This window comes from Camellia sinensis, chromosome 12, assembly GCF_055761805.1.
Source record: "Camellia sinensis isolate YWXY chromosome 12, ASM5576180v1, whole genome shotgun sequence".
In the NCBI taxonomy this organism is placed as follows: Eukaryota; Viridiplantae; Streptophyta; class Magnoliopsida; order Ericales; family Theaceae; genus Camellia; species Camellia sinensis.
In genome coordinates, this window is record NC_138972.1 from 60,885,700 (window position 1) to 60,903,151 (window position 17,452).

Here is a 17,452-nt window from a genome sequence, read left to right on the forward strand (position 1 = left end):
GGTGCAAAAGAACTAAAGAAGAAAGAGAAAAAAAAAAAAAAGAAGGTAAAAGCTTAAAAAATAGGAAACATGATGCTACAATTTTCGACTCTAATAACACAAGCGAATCAAAATAAATTTAACAATGCAATCAATCGAATTGGCATCTACATTTCCAAATAACACAAATATAATCAAATCAAACAAATCAGGATTAGATCAGACCATATCATCAAAGCAAAAGAAACATCAAATTAAGCATTAATATAGGGATTCTACGAATTCTTCATCACCACACAATCACCCCCTCAAAAAATTCTAAATGGATAAATCTTGATTTTAGATATTTAGGTAGATAGATCATTGGTAGTCCCAAACCCTTGTTTTTGAAAAACTCTAACCAAGCAAAGTGATTACTATCGTTTTATGAGAGCTAAATCCAAGAAGATACATATATAAATCAACAATATGTGAAGATCATATAAATAGTAATACAAAGAAGAATAAATTACAAGCTCAATTCCCTTGTTCCTTTTAACCAAAGTTGTGACTGCCATAAAATTTCATAACGCAATAAAAAGAGCTAAATTAAAAACCTTTGTGTGCATAAGGGGAATTAACACAGGTAGTTGAAATAAGCAATATAGTAATATTATTTCCATATAATAATATAATTATTAAAAAAAGTGCAACTAAAACAGTAAGCCTTTGTGTCGGGTTTTTGCTTTGTTTCAATTCCAACCCATCCAAAGTGATATTTTCATTCTAAAAAAAAAAAAAAAGTTTATAGTTACTTTCTCAAGTCAAGTGTAACTGTATAAAACATCTACATGCTATTAGTATCTTCAAATTTTAAGGAGGATAATGGACAATCTTAGTATTTTAGAAACATCCTTACTCTCAAAAGCTTAAACCATGATGACTAGGGGGCTGGCGGCATACTTTATTCCACATGATTTTTCTAACGATGATTCTTATAAAAATCAATTGAAACAATTGTGGCACGAAATGTACTTCTATAATAACAGTATAAGAAACGTAAAAAATAATAGTGTGACAGATGCAACTTTTACATAAAGCATAATTTATTCAATAACTCTTTACTTTGTTTTTTTAACAAAATAACTAACTGATGATTTTACTAAGTTCTTTCTTGGGAAAATGGTATCCCAACTCTAACCCATCAGGCAAAAAATTATATTATTATTATTACTATTGAATCCACGGGTTATATAACCAAACCAACTACATATATTTATAGAGATGACAATGAGTTTGGTATTGCCGCCTCAGATTTGATGTGGAAAATCTACGGCGATCAGAATAAGTGAACATTCATTTGTAAGAAGAGCCTATTTGGAGAATTAAAAGTTTTGGCTTTTGGAGACATCGGATCAAGTTTTGATGTATAATTTGTTTTCGGCCTTCTTGTAAATGAAATTATATCATTACTTATCAAAACATGTGTTAGGGTATAGATAATAGAACTATAGTACACACATAGTGTTGCTGAGCGACGAGTTTTGACAACATAAACATAATGATAACCACTTAGTGTACAGTTTTTATTTTTTTGTTTTAAAAAATAAAGAACTAACTAGCAGTACAGGAAAACACAATTACCAGAAAAATGCAATCACACAATAAATTGCAAATCTCAATGTCCTTCATCATGATTTCAGTAACCTCACAAGCAGTCTACTCCAATTGTAAAAAATGAACTGTAAATCCTAAGTTTAACCTTGACATTGCATTTGACATAAATTATTACCCATAATTTGCAGGAAATGAGTTTAACCTTTAAGTGAAATTGTTCCATAATTCTACCGGTTAACAGATTATAGGTACTACATTCAACCACTCATAATTCCATTTGCCTTTTGAATGTGAAATTGTTCCCCTCACTCCATCATGGCTTCACATTAACAGAGCATCGGTTGGATGATCTATGATGGACTGAGGCCTAGATTGGATATGATCCTCATCATTACATGAATGAATGTAGCAAATGTAGATTGACAGGAAATTGAACAGCAATTTAAATATAGGCAATTCATAAATATGATAGTCGATTATCAAATAAGTTGATAATATATGGTACCTGATCGGAATCGCTATCGGAGATTCGCTGAGAAATCGAAGAATCAAGGAGAGATGAGGCGGCAGCGGAGTGATCCAGATATCGAATCGGTAGAGAAGAGATATATGAATCAGTAGAGAAGAGAAATTAGGGATTTGAGAGCGAAGGAGAGAGAGCGGAAGAGAGTGAGTGATGAAACCCTTTTTTGTGTTGTTTTTGATAGTCCCCGATTATTGAGTTCATAAATTAATATATAAAATATAATAATATACGATTTGGGTTTATTAGAGACCAATTCAAATTGTAGGGATATGATTTGGGTTTATTAGGGACCAATTAAAATTGTAGGGAAAAGTGATGGATTTATTAGGGACAAACTAAAATTGTAAGGAAAAGTCATTAATCCTTTTACAACGAAATAAATCTGTCTAGAAAATGTAATAACATGATTAAATATAATTTTTAAAAAATCCTTTCATTTTGTCCTTAAAAGTATAACTTTTACAAACAAATTATTTTTGTTCCTAAAAATTTGTTTTTAAAACCTTAATTTCTTGTAGTGGGGGTAGGCCAACGAAGGTGAACAAAGGGGTGAAAAGCGCCTCGCCGATTGAGAGACCGAGTACAACGAGGACCAAAGCGATAAATGACCCCGAGTTGAGGAGTCGGATTTGGTCCTTCCATTCCCGATTCAACCAAGGGTTAGAAATATGCCGATTTCCTCAGACTCCTCAGCTTTGAGGGACCCGGTTGTGGCCTTGAGCATGGCCTCCTTAATATCTCTACCGGTCGACAGAGCTGTATTTCGAGCGGAGCCAGATTTGGTGCTAATTGCTCTGGCCGCTCAGTCGGCCCTATCTGTACGTTACTTGTCTTATCTGCAATCTTTCGTCTTCATGCATGCATGTTTGTAAATATCTTTCTAATTATTTGTTTGCTGTTTCTTTGTTCTATAGGTGGTGGGCAGAATAGCCGAGTTCGGCCGCCGTCAACACGACGCCATAGAACAGATCGGCCTATTGAAAGCCGAAATTGAAAATGAACAGAACAAGGTTGTGGCGATCTCTCAAAGGGCCAATTATGAGGTAGCGCAAGCGGTGGTGGAGCGCACTAGAGCCTACTCGGAGGCCGAGCGAGCTAGAAATTTTGATCAGGCAAAGGCCAGTGAAGAGGTGCTTAAGTTAGCCCAGGAGGCAATCGCCAAGCTAGAAGCCGACTTGGAGGAATCGAAGAAGGCAAGGGAAAAGGCCGACTCCGAGACTTCCAAAGCGTTCCAAGCTGGGCAAGAGGCCGCCTTGGAAAGCTACCCAGATGAAGTGCCGAAGTTTGAGAATCGGGGCTTTAAACACAGTTGGGTCAAAGCCCTCGCTGCTACAAATGTGACATTGGCATAGCCGATTCCATACGAGCAAGTGGACGTTGACTCGCTAGCGTCTGACCTTGAGGAATAGTCAAGGCACATTTTCGTTTTTGGTAGGCATCTTAGATGCACAATTTTTTGTTAGTAGATTTTCATATTTTTTGGATGTCAACCGATTTTCATGTGTAAAATGTTCGTTGTTAGCGCCCAATTTATAAATGAAAATTTTCTATCCTCTCAAGTTACTGCTTATACTGTTTGTTATATGAGTAAATAATTAAAAGAATCAGCAATTAGAACAAAATGTCAAGACTACGGAAGACGGCAAACTTATTAGCCGATTAGATTAATGAATTTGATTGATGAATCTGAATAAAATGAATTCATGAAGTGCTGATAGATCAGTTCATGGGGCGGCTGGGGTACATACGCCGATTAGATTGATGAATCTGCCCTTGCCCCAGCTGGTTCATGGACTGGAAAGTGAAGTAAATTGAACTCATGGATATTGTACTGATAAATCAATTCGTGGAGCGGCTAGGGCACTTAAGCCAACTAGATTGATGAATTTGCCCTTGCCCCAGCTAGTTCATGAACTAGAACGCTGAATAACAGAGGTTCATGGAGGCGGTTGGGGCAAATTCACCTATTAGATTGACAAATCTGCCATTGCCCAGCTGGTTCATGAACTGGAAAGCCAAGTAAAATGAACTCATGAATATTATACTGATAAATTGATTCATGAAGTGGCTGGGGTACTTAAGCCAACTAGATTGTTGAATCTGCCCTTGCCCCAGCTGGTTCATGAACTAGAACGCCGAATAACAGAGGTTCATAGGACGGCTGGGGCAAATACGCCGATTAGATTGACGAATTTGCTCTTGCCCCAGCTGGTTCATGAGCTAGAAAGCCAAATAACGGAGGTTCATGGGATGGCTGGGGCATTTAAGCCGATTAGATTGATGAATCTGCCCTTGCCCCATCTGGTTCATGGACTGGAAAGCCAAGTAAAATGAACTCATGAATATTGTACTGATAAATCGATTCATGGAGCGGCTGAGGCACATAAGCTGACTAGATTGTTGAATCTTCCCTTGCCCCAGCTGGTTCATGGACTGGAAAGCCAAGTAAAATGAACTCATGAATATTGTACTGATAAATCGATTCATGGAGCGGCTGAGGCACTTAAGCCGACTAGATTGTTGAATCTTCCCTTGCCCCAGCTGGTTCATAAGCTAGAACGCCGAATAACAGAGGTTCATGGGGCGGCTAGGGCAAATATGCCGATTAGATTGACGAATTTGCTCTTGCCTCAGTTGGTTTATGAACTAGAGAGCCAAATAACGGAGGTTCATGGGATGGTTGGGGCATTTAAGCCGATTAGATTGACGAATTTGCCCTTGCCCCAGCTGGTTCATGAACTAGAACCCCGAATAACAGAGGTTCATGGGGCTGCTGGGGCACATGACTCAATCGGCGCCGGGCTGTTGAGGTTTTAGTATTAATGAGATCACCTCGGAGGTGCTGCCCCCGTAGGGAATAAATAGGGCATATACTTCGTGCATGAAGGTCCTATTTATATGCTCAGAGTCAGTAATTCAGTCTAGTTCGTTGAGAAAGGTTAAACAAGTGCGAATGTCAAATAGACTTTTCTTCAACAGCAGAGGAGAGACGAGAACATTAGCTGAGCTGGAAGGAGGTATGAATCGAAGTGGTAAACCTATGTGTACGGGAAGTAGGATTTCGAGGGAGCGGGAGAGACGCCAATTTCCTCATCGTCGAAGTAGGTCACCTAGGAGGGATAAGTAGCCACGGGGTAGATCTCCTCAACCCCGTTCTGGAAGGGAATTCGATGCGACACTGCGCCCATTGAGCTTTGCAGCCTTTGTGGAGAATAGACCAATGACAGAGGCGGATTCAATCATTCGTGATCCGAATGTGGCAGTCGAGTTCGCTCGACAAATTTTTCCACCCGAAGTCGGCAGGATTTCGAAGTGTTTCGTGAAGGTGTTCATGGGGCGGTGAAGGGGGTGTACACCGCCTATAAAATCGGCATGCGTCTTCGCACCGCTCGGCGGGGTATATAACAGAGAGATGAACGCATTCAGAACTTAGAAGCTCGCGCGGAGAAGTCCAACCGTGAACTAAGGAAAATCAAGTCTGCCAAGTCTCAATCGGCCAGCCATCCTAACCCGGTTGAGAGGGTGACCCAGAGGCTAATAAGTCATGTCATTGCCGATCGGGACACGGCTAGCATGTCCAGGGCCTATGAAAAAAGGCTTTCATGACGGCTGAAAGGTCAGAATAGAGAAGACCAAGGAGAAACTCGTCGAGGAAGTTTGTCGATGTGAAAATCGTGGATTGAAGCACGCTTGGATCAAGGCACTTCAGGAAGCTGAGGCTCTCTAGGCAGCAGGTGTGAATTCAGCGTTGCCGTTGTACCAACAAGATGATTTTCCCTTTTTCGCTTTCGAAGTTGAGAAGAGTGATGATGAGGGAGCCTCCAAATAAGAGCATACCTTGTAATGATTATATGTAGACTGAGTGCGAATTATGTATTTATTTTCTGAATTAATAAAACACCCTGTTTCAAATGTTAGCTTATTTCAACTTGTATTAATACACATTGTGCTAATCAATCGATTTAAGAACTCACTGCATTTTGAATGCCTGCATGTGTCAACTTATGTTTATACGGCTTGTGCCAGTTGATCAATTTAATGAGACATTTCTGAATGCTTGAAATCAATTTAATGAAACATTTTTGGATGCTTGAAATCAATTTAATGAAACATTTCTGAATGCTTGAATGTTTCAATTGTTGCCGCGTGTTGTAACAGTTTGCGAGGCACTCCGAATCCGGAGTTTTTATTTAGCCCGAATGAGACCACGGACGGGGCTCCATATTCAGAGGCTTGTTGTCTTGGCCAATCGCGGCATGTACGAAGGGCACTCCGAATCTAGAGTATTATTCGGCCCAAACGTGACCTGCACGAATGGGGCTCCGAATTCGAAGACTTTTTGTCTTGGCCAATCGCGACATGCACGAAGGGCGCTCCGGATCCGGAGTCTTATTCGGCCCAAACGTGACCTGCATGGATGGGGCTCCGAATTCGGAGGCTTTTTGTCTTGGCCAATCGTGACATACACGAAGGGCGCTCCGGATCTGGAGACTTATTCGGCCCAAACGTGACCTGCACGGATGGGGCTCCGAATTCGGAGGCTTTTTGTCTTGGCCAATCGCGACATGCACGAAGGGCGCTCTAAATCCGGAGTCTTATTCGGCCTAAACGTGACCTGCACGGATGGGGCTCCGAATTTGGAGGCTTTTTGTCTTGGCCAATCGCGACATGCACGAAGGGCACTCCGGATCCGGAGTCTTATTTGGCCCAAACGTGACCTGTACAGATGGGGCTCCGAATTCAGAGGCTTTAATCGGAGGACTTGAACTGAGTTACACAATGAGAGAGAACAAAACTTTGCATTGCAAAAGTGAAATATGTACATGGCGGATCATTCAAAATAAATATCATGCCCCATAGTTCGGGTCTAATGATAGAATTTACGCAAATGCGAGGAGTTCCAAGGGCGTAGCAAGCTCCTGCCAAACATGTCTTTGAGCCGATGCGCCCCCGTTCCCGCAATTGAGTAGATCTGGTAGGGGCCGTCCCAGTTAGGACCTAACTTTTCATCAGCAGGCTTCTTGGCAATTGGAAGCACTTTCTTTAGGACCAATTCGCCTGGTACATAGCGGCGTAGCTGAACGCGTTGGTTATAAGACTTAGCAAGCTGCTGCTAGTACCGTGCCATGGTGACAAGGGCACGGTCTCTTCGTTCTTTAATCAGAGTCAAATCCAAAGCCAGCATATCAAAAACTCTTGATTTCAAGGTTGAGAGGACGATCTCCAAGGGGATAATTGCTTGTGTTCCGAAGCACAAAGCGAACAGCGTTTCCCCGGTGAACCGTCTCGGTGTTGTACGATGAGCCCATAATACACTCGGTAGTTCATCAACCCATCGGCCTGTCGCCTTCTCCAGCCTCTTTTTGATGCTGTCTAAAATGGTTTTATTGGAGGCTTCAGCTTAGCCATTACTCTGTGGATAAGCTGGGGTGGAGAAGTAGGGCCGAATACCGTACTTGCTGCAAAGCTCCTGGTAGACTCCGCAATGAAACTGGGTGCCGTTGTTTGATATAAGTGCTCTAGGAATGCCAAACCGCGTTATGATATTTCTCCATACAAAATGCTTTACGTCGGTATCTCGGATATGCGTTAGTGCCTCTGCTTCTACCTATTTCGTGAAATAATCAGTCGCGACGATCAGAAATCGCTTATTACCCAGGGCACGAGGCAACGGTCCAATGATGTCAAGTCCCCATTTAGCGAACGACCAAGGGCTAGTTATGGAGCTTAACTCTTCAGCAGGCAGGTGAATCAGAGGAGAGAACTTCTAGCACTGTTAACACTTTTTCACGTAACACTCGGCATCCGCTCTCATTGTCGGCCAGTAATACCCTTGTGTCATAGCTCGATGAGCCGAAGAGTGCCCGCCAAAATGTACGCCACAACTGTCTTCATGTATTTCAGTCAGAAGCTCTTCGACTTTATCCGGATGCACGCATTCCAGGTATGGACCAGAAAGGGATTTTTTATAAAGCTTTCCTTGCGGATCCAAGTAGTATCGCAGGGCTTTGTTTCGCAGCTTATGCGCTTCTTTCTTGTCCGCTGGGAGTTGTTCAGAAGACAGGAATGCAACAATGGGGTCCATCCAACTTGGTCCTAACTCTATGACATTGACCTGGACTTCCTCCGAAGGGCCAATGCTCGGCTCCGAGATGAAACCCACTTCGATGGTCCGTTTAATCTCCAAGTTAATGGTGGAGGCTAGGCAAGCCAAGGCATCTGCATGTGTGTTCTGATCACGTGTTATTTGATTCAATTCATGATGGTCAAATTTTGCCAACAAGGAGTTAGTCGTTTTCATGTAAGCTGCCATACGGTCATTTTTGGCCGCGTACTCCCCCTTTAGCTGATTGATCACCAGTTTTGAATCGCAAAATACAAGCAAACGCCAAGCACCCAGAAGATGTGCATTCCACAAACTGGTTAGAAGGGCTTCGTATTCGGCCTCGTTATTTGATGCTTCGAAGCCGAGTTTGATGGCCTGCTCAATTATTACGCCGTCGGGAGCCATGATTACTACTCCGGCTCCACTGCCCCGTTGATTGGATGACCCGTCACAATACAACTGCCAAATGTCCCCCACATAAATTCTCCAATTCGGCTTGGGTCGAGTTTGGTCAGTTTTGAAGTCGGCAACACCCCCCGTGAATTTGGCTACAAAATCAGCAAGCACTTGCCCCTTGATTGAGGTTCTAGGCAGAAATTGAATATCGTATTGGCCGAGTTCGAGGGCTTATTTTGAAACGCGCCCTGATGCTTCTGCACTATGTAGTACTGATCGGAGGGGGTAATCTGTTAGTACTCCGATGCTATACCCCTGGAAGTAATACATCTGTTTTCTTACCACCATGACTAGGGCTAGGGTGAGTTTTTCCAGTGGAAGGTAACGGGTTTCGGCGTTAACCATTACCTTGCTCACATAATACACTGGCCGCTGCTCTCCAAGCTTTTCCTTCAACAATACGGTGCTAATAGCCCGGTCAGAGACGGCCAGATATAAAATGAGCGGGTGGTCGTCTGCCGATGGTGTTATCAAAAGTGAAACAGATCGGAGATAAGCTTTCAGACCGTTAAAAGCGGCTTCGCACTCGGAGGTCCATTCAAAAGCTTTACCCTGCCATAGTTTCTGAAAGAATTGTCGACAACGGTCCATGGAATGACTGATGAACCTGTTGAGTGTGGCGGCCCTCCCCATCAACTTCTGAACCTCCTTAACCGATCGAGGGGAGCTGAGTTCCAGGATTACGGTGATTTGCCTCGAATTGGCTTCGATTCCTCAGTGGTTGACAATGTAACCCAAGAATTTACCGGAGTCGATCCCAAACGCATATTTGAAAGCATTCAGCTTCATTCGGTATTTATGTAGAATGCCGAATGTTTCTTCCAGATCGGCTAGATGAGTTTTCTCTTCTTTGGACTTGACCACCATATCATCAATGTAAACTTCCATAGTGTGGTCGAGTTGCTCCTTGAACATGGTAATGACTAATCTTTGGTAAGTTGCCCCTACATTCTTCAGCCCAAAAGGCATAACCTTATATCAATAGGTTCCTCTTGGGGTGAGGAATGCAGTTTTGTCTTGGTCCTCTGGATGCATGGCAATTTCATGGTAGCCTCTGTAGGCATCAAGGAAGCTCATACACTGGTGACGTGCCATAGCATCTACAAGTTGGTCAATTCTGGGTAGGGGAAAACAATCCTTGGGACAAGTTTTATTTAGGTCGTTGAAATCAACACAGACACCCCAAGTCTCATTTTTCTTCTTCACAACCACAGTATTCAAGAGCCATGTAGCGTAGGTCACTTCCCTAATAGCTCTGGCGTCAAGCAACCGGTCAACTTCTTCAACAACGGCGGTAGTGTGCTCTGCGGCTGACCGCCAACTTTTTTGTATAATCGGCTTACATTTGGGGTCGACATTGAAACGATGCTGAGAGACAGATGGATCTACCCCCAGCATCTCATACAGTGACCAAAAAAATACATCAAGGTTACGAGTAAGAAGGTAATTAGATGCTTTCTGTCGACTTCGTTCAGGGAGGCACCGATCATGAAGAACCTGTAAGGATTCCTGACAATTTCAACTCGATCCAGGGTTTCCGTGGCTTTTTTGCTTGGAAGCTCTCTAACATCATCAAGGCTCTCTCGATCCGGCACCTCAATAGAATTCACTTCCAGCTCTCTTAGTGTCTTCGCAGCAAAGAGATAACATGCTTGTGCCAATTTCTATGAACCACGGATTTGTTCAACGCCTCGTTCAGTAGGGAAATTGAGCAATTGATAATAGGTGCTTAGCATGGCCTGCATGGTGTGCAGCCAAGTTCGGCCCATGATGAGGTTATACAGCGAGGGCAGCTTGACGATGAAGAATTCCACATCCACTGTTCGCGAGCCTGCTCAAACTGGTAGCGTGATTTTGCCTAACGGGTACTCTGGATTGGCGTTGAAGCCGAATAATGGATAAGGAGCTGGAGAAAGATCCAATTTGGTGAATGTCTTGTAATACATAACTTTCGATGTGCTCCCAGGATCAATGAGTACACGCTCAACGGTGAATCGGTTTACGCGTAACTCGATTACCAAAGGATCGATGTGGGGAAGTGTCACTCTGGCCAAATCTGAATCATCGAAGGCAATGCTCACAGCTTCATCGGGCCGTTTAGCCGGGGTGAGTTGATTTTGAGGGTCGGGACGCGACTGAATCATATGTACCGCGGATGTCGCTGGCAGGCTGTATATCATGTGGATCACACCGACTGGAGGTGAATCCCGCCTTAAGGCTATTGTTTTGGTTGAGTTTCCTTTTGGGACGTACTGTTATAGCCGACCATCTTGTAGCAATTCCTGCAAGTGATCCTTTAATACATAACAACTCTTAGTATCATGGCCGTGGTCTTTGTGATACACGCACCGCCTATCTCGTCGTCACGTGTTGGGAGGTCCCATTATTTTGGGTGGCCATTTAAAGAATAGAAGATGTTAGACTTTAGACATAACCACGCTGATCGGCTCCGACAACTCCGTATACTTCTTGTCCGCGCGCCTTGTGCGCCTGCTATCTACTTGAAGTTGTTCGCTAGCTCGGTGGGAACATTGGTCATTTGATCGACGTGAATCCTGCCTCTTTTTTCGTTTAGCCCGATGCCGTGGCTTGGGACTCTAAGGTGACACAGAGTTTACCGGCTAAACAATTTCAGGATGGGTTGTCTTGTCGGCCTTGTTCCCGGCTTTGACCCGCAAGGCGTCGTCTTCCACTTTGTAGTATTCCTTAACTTTTTTCATCAACAACCAGACTGTTTTGGGGGGCCTTCCAGTCAAGGAACTGCGGAGAGAATTGTTAGGATACAAACCCATTTTAAAGGCAGTGATGGCCATGGAGTCGTTACAAGCGTCATCAACAAGATTAAAGCACTCCCAAAAGCGCCAAATACGCTCTTAGTGTTTCTCCTGGCTGGATCTGCATTGCCCAGAGAGAGTCGGCTTGTTTCGGCTAGACCTCGTCGGTGATGAATCTTGCCCTGAAGGATTTTTGTAATTGATGAAAACTCTTAATCGACACTGGCTCCAACTTATAATACCATCTGACTGCCAACGGTCCCAAATTGCTCAAAAATATTCTACACATGAGAGCTTTGTTGTCTGCATGCAACGTCATGGCTTGCTTATAGTGACGGATATGATCCGTGGGATCCAATTTCCCATCGTACAAGGTGAATGACGGGGCTTTGAACTTCTTGGGTAATACTGCCTTTGCGATCCATCACACAAAGGGATCATGCTGGTCCACTTTGTCTAAACCATTTCATCTTCGCTTATGCCTTATACGTGGACTCTCTTCAGAGGAACTTGTAGTTTTGGGTCGTCCTTTCTTTTTGGGCTCCGGGGATAATGACTCAGAGTCGCTGTCATCGTCTTGTTGTCGGGATCGAGGTCGTCGACCACCTGCCCTCAGAGGTCATTCCGGATCTTGACGTATAGTATGTTTGGACTTCGCCACTTCCAAGGCCAAATCCTAACAGAGATGTTCGTTCTCAGCGATCATGTTCTCCAACCTCTGTTCGTTTTGCTTTGCTTGTTCCATGATCGCTTGCATTGTCTCATGCACTGAAGTTGAGGGTGAGTTGAAGTTCAAGGCGCGTCTTGCGGAGATAGTCTCTGGTCCCAGCATGTTTGTTGGGGTGAGATCATCTCTCGATGTAGTTTCATCAGCGATTATCGGAGGATCTTCCGTTGTGCCTGCCATGGATGCAGTTGAGTATTCCCACAGACGGCGCCAATTGTGGGAAAGGTGGTTTGGGAATACTCTTTAGATCTAATAGGACGCTCGAGATCCTCAGCTGGTAGCCTTAAAAAGAATGAACACTCTTGTCGGGGGTGCCGGAATTAGCACTCCGACGGAAAAACCAGTGTTTGCTCTCTAGATTGCGTGTATCTTAAGTTAAGCGTACTAATTCCCACATACCTCTTTTTGTTCATCGTTCTTCTATTTATGTACACTCCTGGTCTTCTGGGCAGGGCCCGCTCTTGAAGCCATGTACTTATGCACTTGCCCCCCCCATTATGCCGTATTACAACTTTTAATCGGCCCCTAATCAACTTATTCGGCATCTGAAATGTCAGGGACGGGGCCGAGTGCGTACCATACACCGAACGGGAAGATATACACTCAGCCTATCTATGTCTGCTTTTATTCGGCTACCACAAGCAGTATGGGTGAGATTTCCTAATCTTCCTATTGAGTACTACAACGAGAAAATCCTTTACCATTTATTGGAGTTCCGCTCAAGATCGACATCAATACAACCATGGCAGCGAGAGGCAAATATGCACGAGTTTGTATAGAGATGGACCTCAGAAAGCCTCAAATTTCTCATTTTTTTTATAGGTAAACACACTTATGAATTTGAATATGAACATTTACACTCATTATGTTTTTCTTGTGGCAGATTGGTCGTCGAAGAGAAGTATGCAGTGATAAACCTACTTCGGTGATAGTGTGAGACGGTCAGGCAATGAATGTAGATGGAAGCTAGAGAAATGAAGGTCAAGTTAGTTCTAGGCCAAACCCAAGGAGGAAAGAACATAAAGATGAGGTAGGCCTAGGGAATTATGGACCATGGATGACTGTTCTAAGCCAAAGAAGAAAATCAAGAGGCCCAAATGTTCACAGAGGTGATACTTCTCAACAGACTAATAGATTTGAGATGTTACAAGAGGAAGAGGAACAAAAAGGCCCCAAAGCCCAATTAAGCAAGGAAAAAAGGAAAGAAAAAGCCCAAGTAGACAGGGGCTTTCGGTACAAGGCTAGAGCATCAGTAAAAAAGAATGAAACAACTAGCCTTGGCATGGCTACTAAAAAGAAAGGGGTGGAAGTCCGAATGGGAAATAAAGGTGGTACTGACATGATAATACGAGATCAAGAAGCAATAATGGGGGAGAGTGAGACATCAAATGCTCTGAGTAGTAAAAATCATACATTTATCACCATAAACCAGCCACCCACTCGCCCAACCAACCCCAGTCAACATTCCACTAATTCTTATCCAAGAATAGGCAGTTCCAGACCCATATTCTGAGTTCCACCAGATAAAAATAGAGGAGGAAGGAGAGAACTACCCTACGGAGAAGCACATACTGCACCAGAACAGAGTATTGGTGTGTTTATCCCCAGGGAAAGAAGTGTTTCACCTCATCACCTCAAAATGATAGAACAAGAAAGTAAAGCTGAGGCTTCAACCATGGAGGCAGGTGGATACAAACCAGGATATGCACTACCTCTCAATGACACCATTGAAATTGATGGAAGATAATTTCAAAGCCATAAGAGGTTACCTAGCAATAGATAGCCAAGTACCTCTACCCCAACAAGCTATACCATCTATGGATTTGTTAACCTGGAATTGCAAAGGAGCAGGGAACAAAAAGTTGAAAAGGAATATGAGGGAATTAGTTCAGATCCATAAACCAGAACTAGTTGTCCTTATGGAAACAAAAGTTGAGTTCAAGGCTATGGGATTGTTCTTCAATGGTATGGGCTTTACAACATCAACCCATGTAGATCCAATAGGTCGAAGTGGGGATATTTGGATGCTTTGGAACCCAAACATAGTTAATGTTAGAGTGGTGGAAGCCAGCTCCCAGCAAATCAATACAACAATATCTAGGTAGGACTACCCGGACTAGCTACTCACAGCTGTATATGCAACTCTAAACAACAATCTGAGAGACGATTTATGGGATCAATTGGAGGAAGTTGCTCAAAATATGACTGAACCCTAGTTAGTTGATGGTGACTTTAATGAGTTCACCACACCTAATGAAAAACAAAGCCTACAAGGAAACTAGAACCAGAAACTAAGTCAAGACCAGAGGAGGGGTAGAAAATTCAATGAAAGGGTTGATAATTGCAAAATTATGGATTTGGGGTGTACATGTCCAAGACTGACTTGGTTTAACAATAAAAAAAAGGTTGGGCAAATACTATGGTAAGGTTGGATAGAGTTTTGTGTAATACAGAGTGGAGAACCAATTTCCCAGATGGAGCAGTTCAAAATCTACCTTGCACCTACTCAAATCACTCCCCTATGATGGTGTTTACTCAAGGTAAGTCTCCCGTTAAACCCACTTGTAAACCCTTTAAATTCATGGCGGCTTGGATGACTCATGAGGATTTCATAAATGTAATTGCTAATAGTTGGACCAAGAACCATGTCTCCCTGAGCAGTAACCTCCTGAAACTAGCTCAAGAAGCTAGTGTCTGGAATAAAGAGGTCTTTGGCAATACCTTTAGAAGGAAGAGATGGTTACTTGGGTGGATAAAAGGCATTCAAAAATCTCAGGCTAACAACTATTCTCATAATCTCCACACTCTTGAATTGGATCTTAGCGATTAATATAATAAAGTCCTTTACCAGGAAGAGCTTATGTGGTTTCAAAAATCTAGATCTAACTGGATCACTCAAGGTAAGAGGAATAAAAAAAATTTCCAGCTTACCACTATTACCAAAAGGAAAAAGAGAAAGATTGAGATGCTTAGAAATGACAATGGGGGTTGGTGTGATCAGCCTGACCAACTCAAGAACCTGATTACCAATTATTTTGTTAATCTTTTTAGCTACTCCCCTACTACCTCTCTTGAACACTAGAATATTTGGTGGTTTGCAAGGTGACTCAGGAGAACAACTCTAAAGTTACTAAAAGTATTACTAATGAGGAGGTTTGGAGGACTATGAAGAGTATTAATGCTTTTAAGGCCCCTAGAAAGAATGGGTTCCAAGCAGTATTTTACCATTCCGACTGATCCATCATTGGACCTTCTGTTTGTGACTTTGTGAAAGTTTGTTTTGTTAACAACCATATTCCCTTTGATATTAACAAAACTCTTGTTGCTTTGATACCCAAAATTGACAACCCTGAGAGTATTAAACAATTTAGACCCATCAGCCTTTGCAATGTGTCTTACAAAATTATTTCTAAAATCATTGTGAGCAAGATTAGACCCTTTTTGAACAAGATTTTTAGACCTAATCAATGTAGCTTTATCCTTGGCAGAAGCACTAGTGACAACATAATAATTTCCCAAGAGATCATCCACACTTTGAATCACAAAAAGGGCAAAAAGGGACGTATGATTTAAAAAATGGATCTAGAAAAAGCTTATGATAACATTTCCCGGGATTTCTTCAAACAAACCCTCTAAATTTGAATTTGATGCTAACCTTATTGACATCATGTGTTGTGTTACTAGTGTTAGCACTGCTATTATTTGGAATAATGAACCTCTTCAAGAGTTTAAACCTCAAAGAGGGTTGCAGCAAGGGAATCCTCTTTCTTCTTACCTCTTTGTGTTGTGTGTGGAGAGGCTTTCCAATATGATTTGCTTCAAAGCTAAGAACAAGCTTTGGAAAGGAGTTAAGATTACTAGAGGTGGACCTAGTATCACACACTTATTCTTTGTTGATGATCTCATGTTATTTGGGCAAGCCACTATGTCAAATTGTAACACTATAATGTAGGTTATGGATGAATTTTGTGACATCTCTGTAAAATTAATTCCCACAAGTCCAAGATGTATGTTTCTCCTAACATTGAAAGAAGAAGAGCCAGAGATTTGAGGAACAAATGCGGCATTCCTCTTACTACTGAATTAGGAAAATATTTGGGTGCTCTTCTAATTCTTGGGAGGGTTAGCATGAGACATTTTAATGATTTCCTAGGCAAAATGCAAAGAAGATTGGCTGGGTGGAAAGCTAATGTGTTATTTTTAGCATGCAGAGTCACACTGATTCAATCAGTGAGCTCTGCTATTCCTTCTTACACTATGCATACAATGTTGGTTCCTAAAAAGGTAAGTAATGAAATTGATGAGTTGAATTGTAATTTCCTTTCGGGTGACACCCTGGAAAGGAAAAAAGTGCACCTTGTTAATCGGGATGTAGAGTGCAAAATGAAAAAGAATGGGGGGCTTGGTATAAAAAAGCGAAAGACCCAAATCTGGCCCTACTTTCTAAGTTGGGCTGGAGTATGGTCAGTAGACATGAAGGCATGTGGTGTGAGGTTCTTAGGAACAAATATGTTAAGAATACTTCATTGCAAGATTGGCCTAAAGGGAGGCAAGCCTCTCATCTTTGGAGAGATATCATGTGTACCAAAAGCATTCTCAAAAAAAAAGTATTAATTGGTCTGTTGGTGATGGCAAGACTATTGATGTGTAGAAAGATTGGTGATATGGTGATAGATCCTTTGAAGAATCTGTTCCCAGCACTAATCTTAGCAGTTCTAGTGTTGAGCACATGTGTGTTAAGGTTAGAAATTTAATGGGAGATGATAGAAATTGGGATGAACAATGTGTTGACAGCATATTTCTATATCGCATTACTTCTTTAATTTTGAATATTGCTCCTCTTGGTAGTTCCAACATGGATACTCTTATGTGGAAAGGTGCCCCCTGATGGGGTGTTTACGGTTTCATCTGCCTATGAACTCATCCAAGGCAATCTTGATATAGATGAAGATTGGACCAAGGTATGGAAGCTTAGACTCCCACAAAAACTTAAAGCTTTCCTATGGACTATACTCCATGGAAAGTTGCTTACTAATTATATGAGAATGAAGAGGGGCCTTACGAATGATCCTACATGCCCATATTGTAGTGGGTCTAAGGACATTAACCATCTGTTCAGGGATTGTTATAAAGCTAAGGAAGTGTGGATTGCTACTTTTAGCAGAAATTGGTATTTGGACATGTTGAGGAAACATTGAATGAATTGGCTCAAGTGTAATGCTATAAACAAAAACATCTCTTGGTACATTGTGTTTATTGTGGCTTTATGGAAAATCTGGAAAAATAGA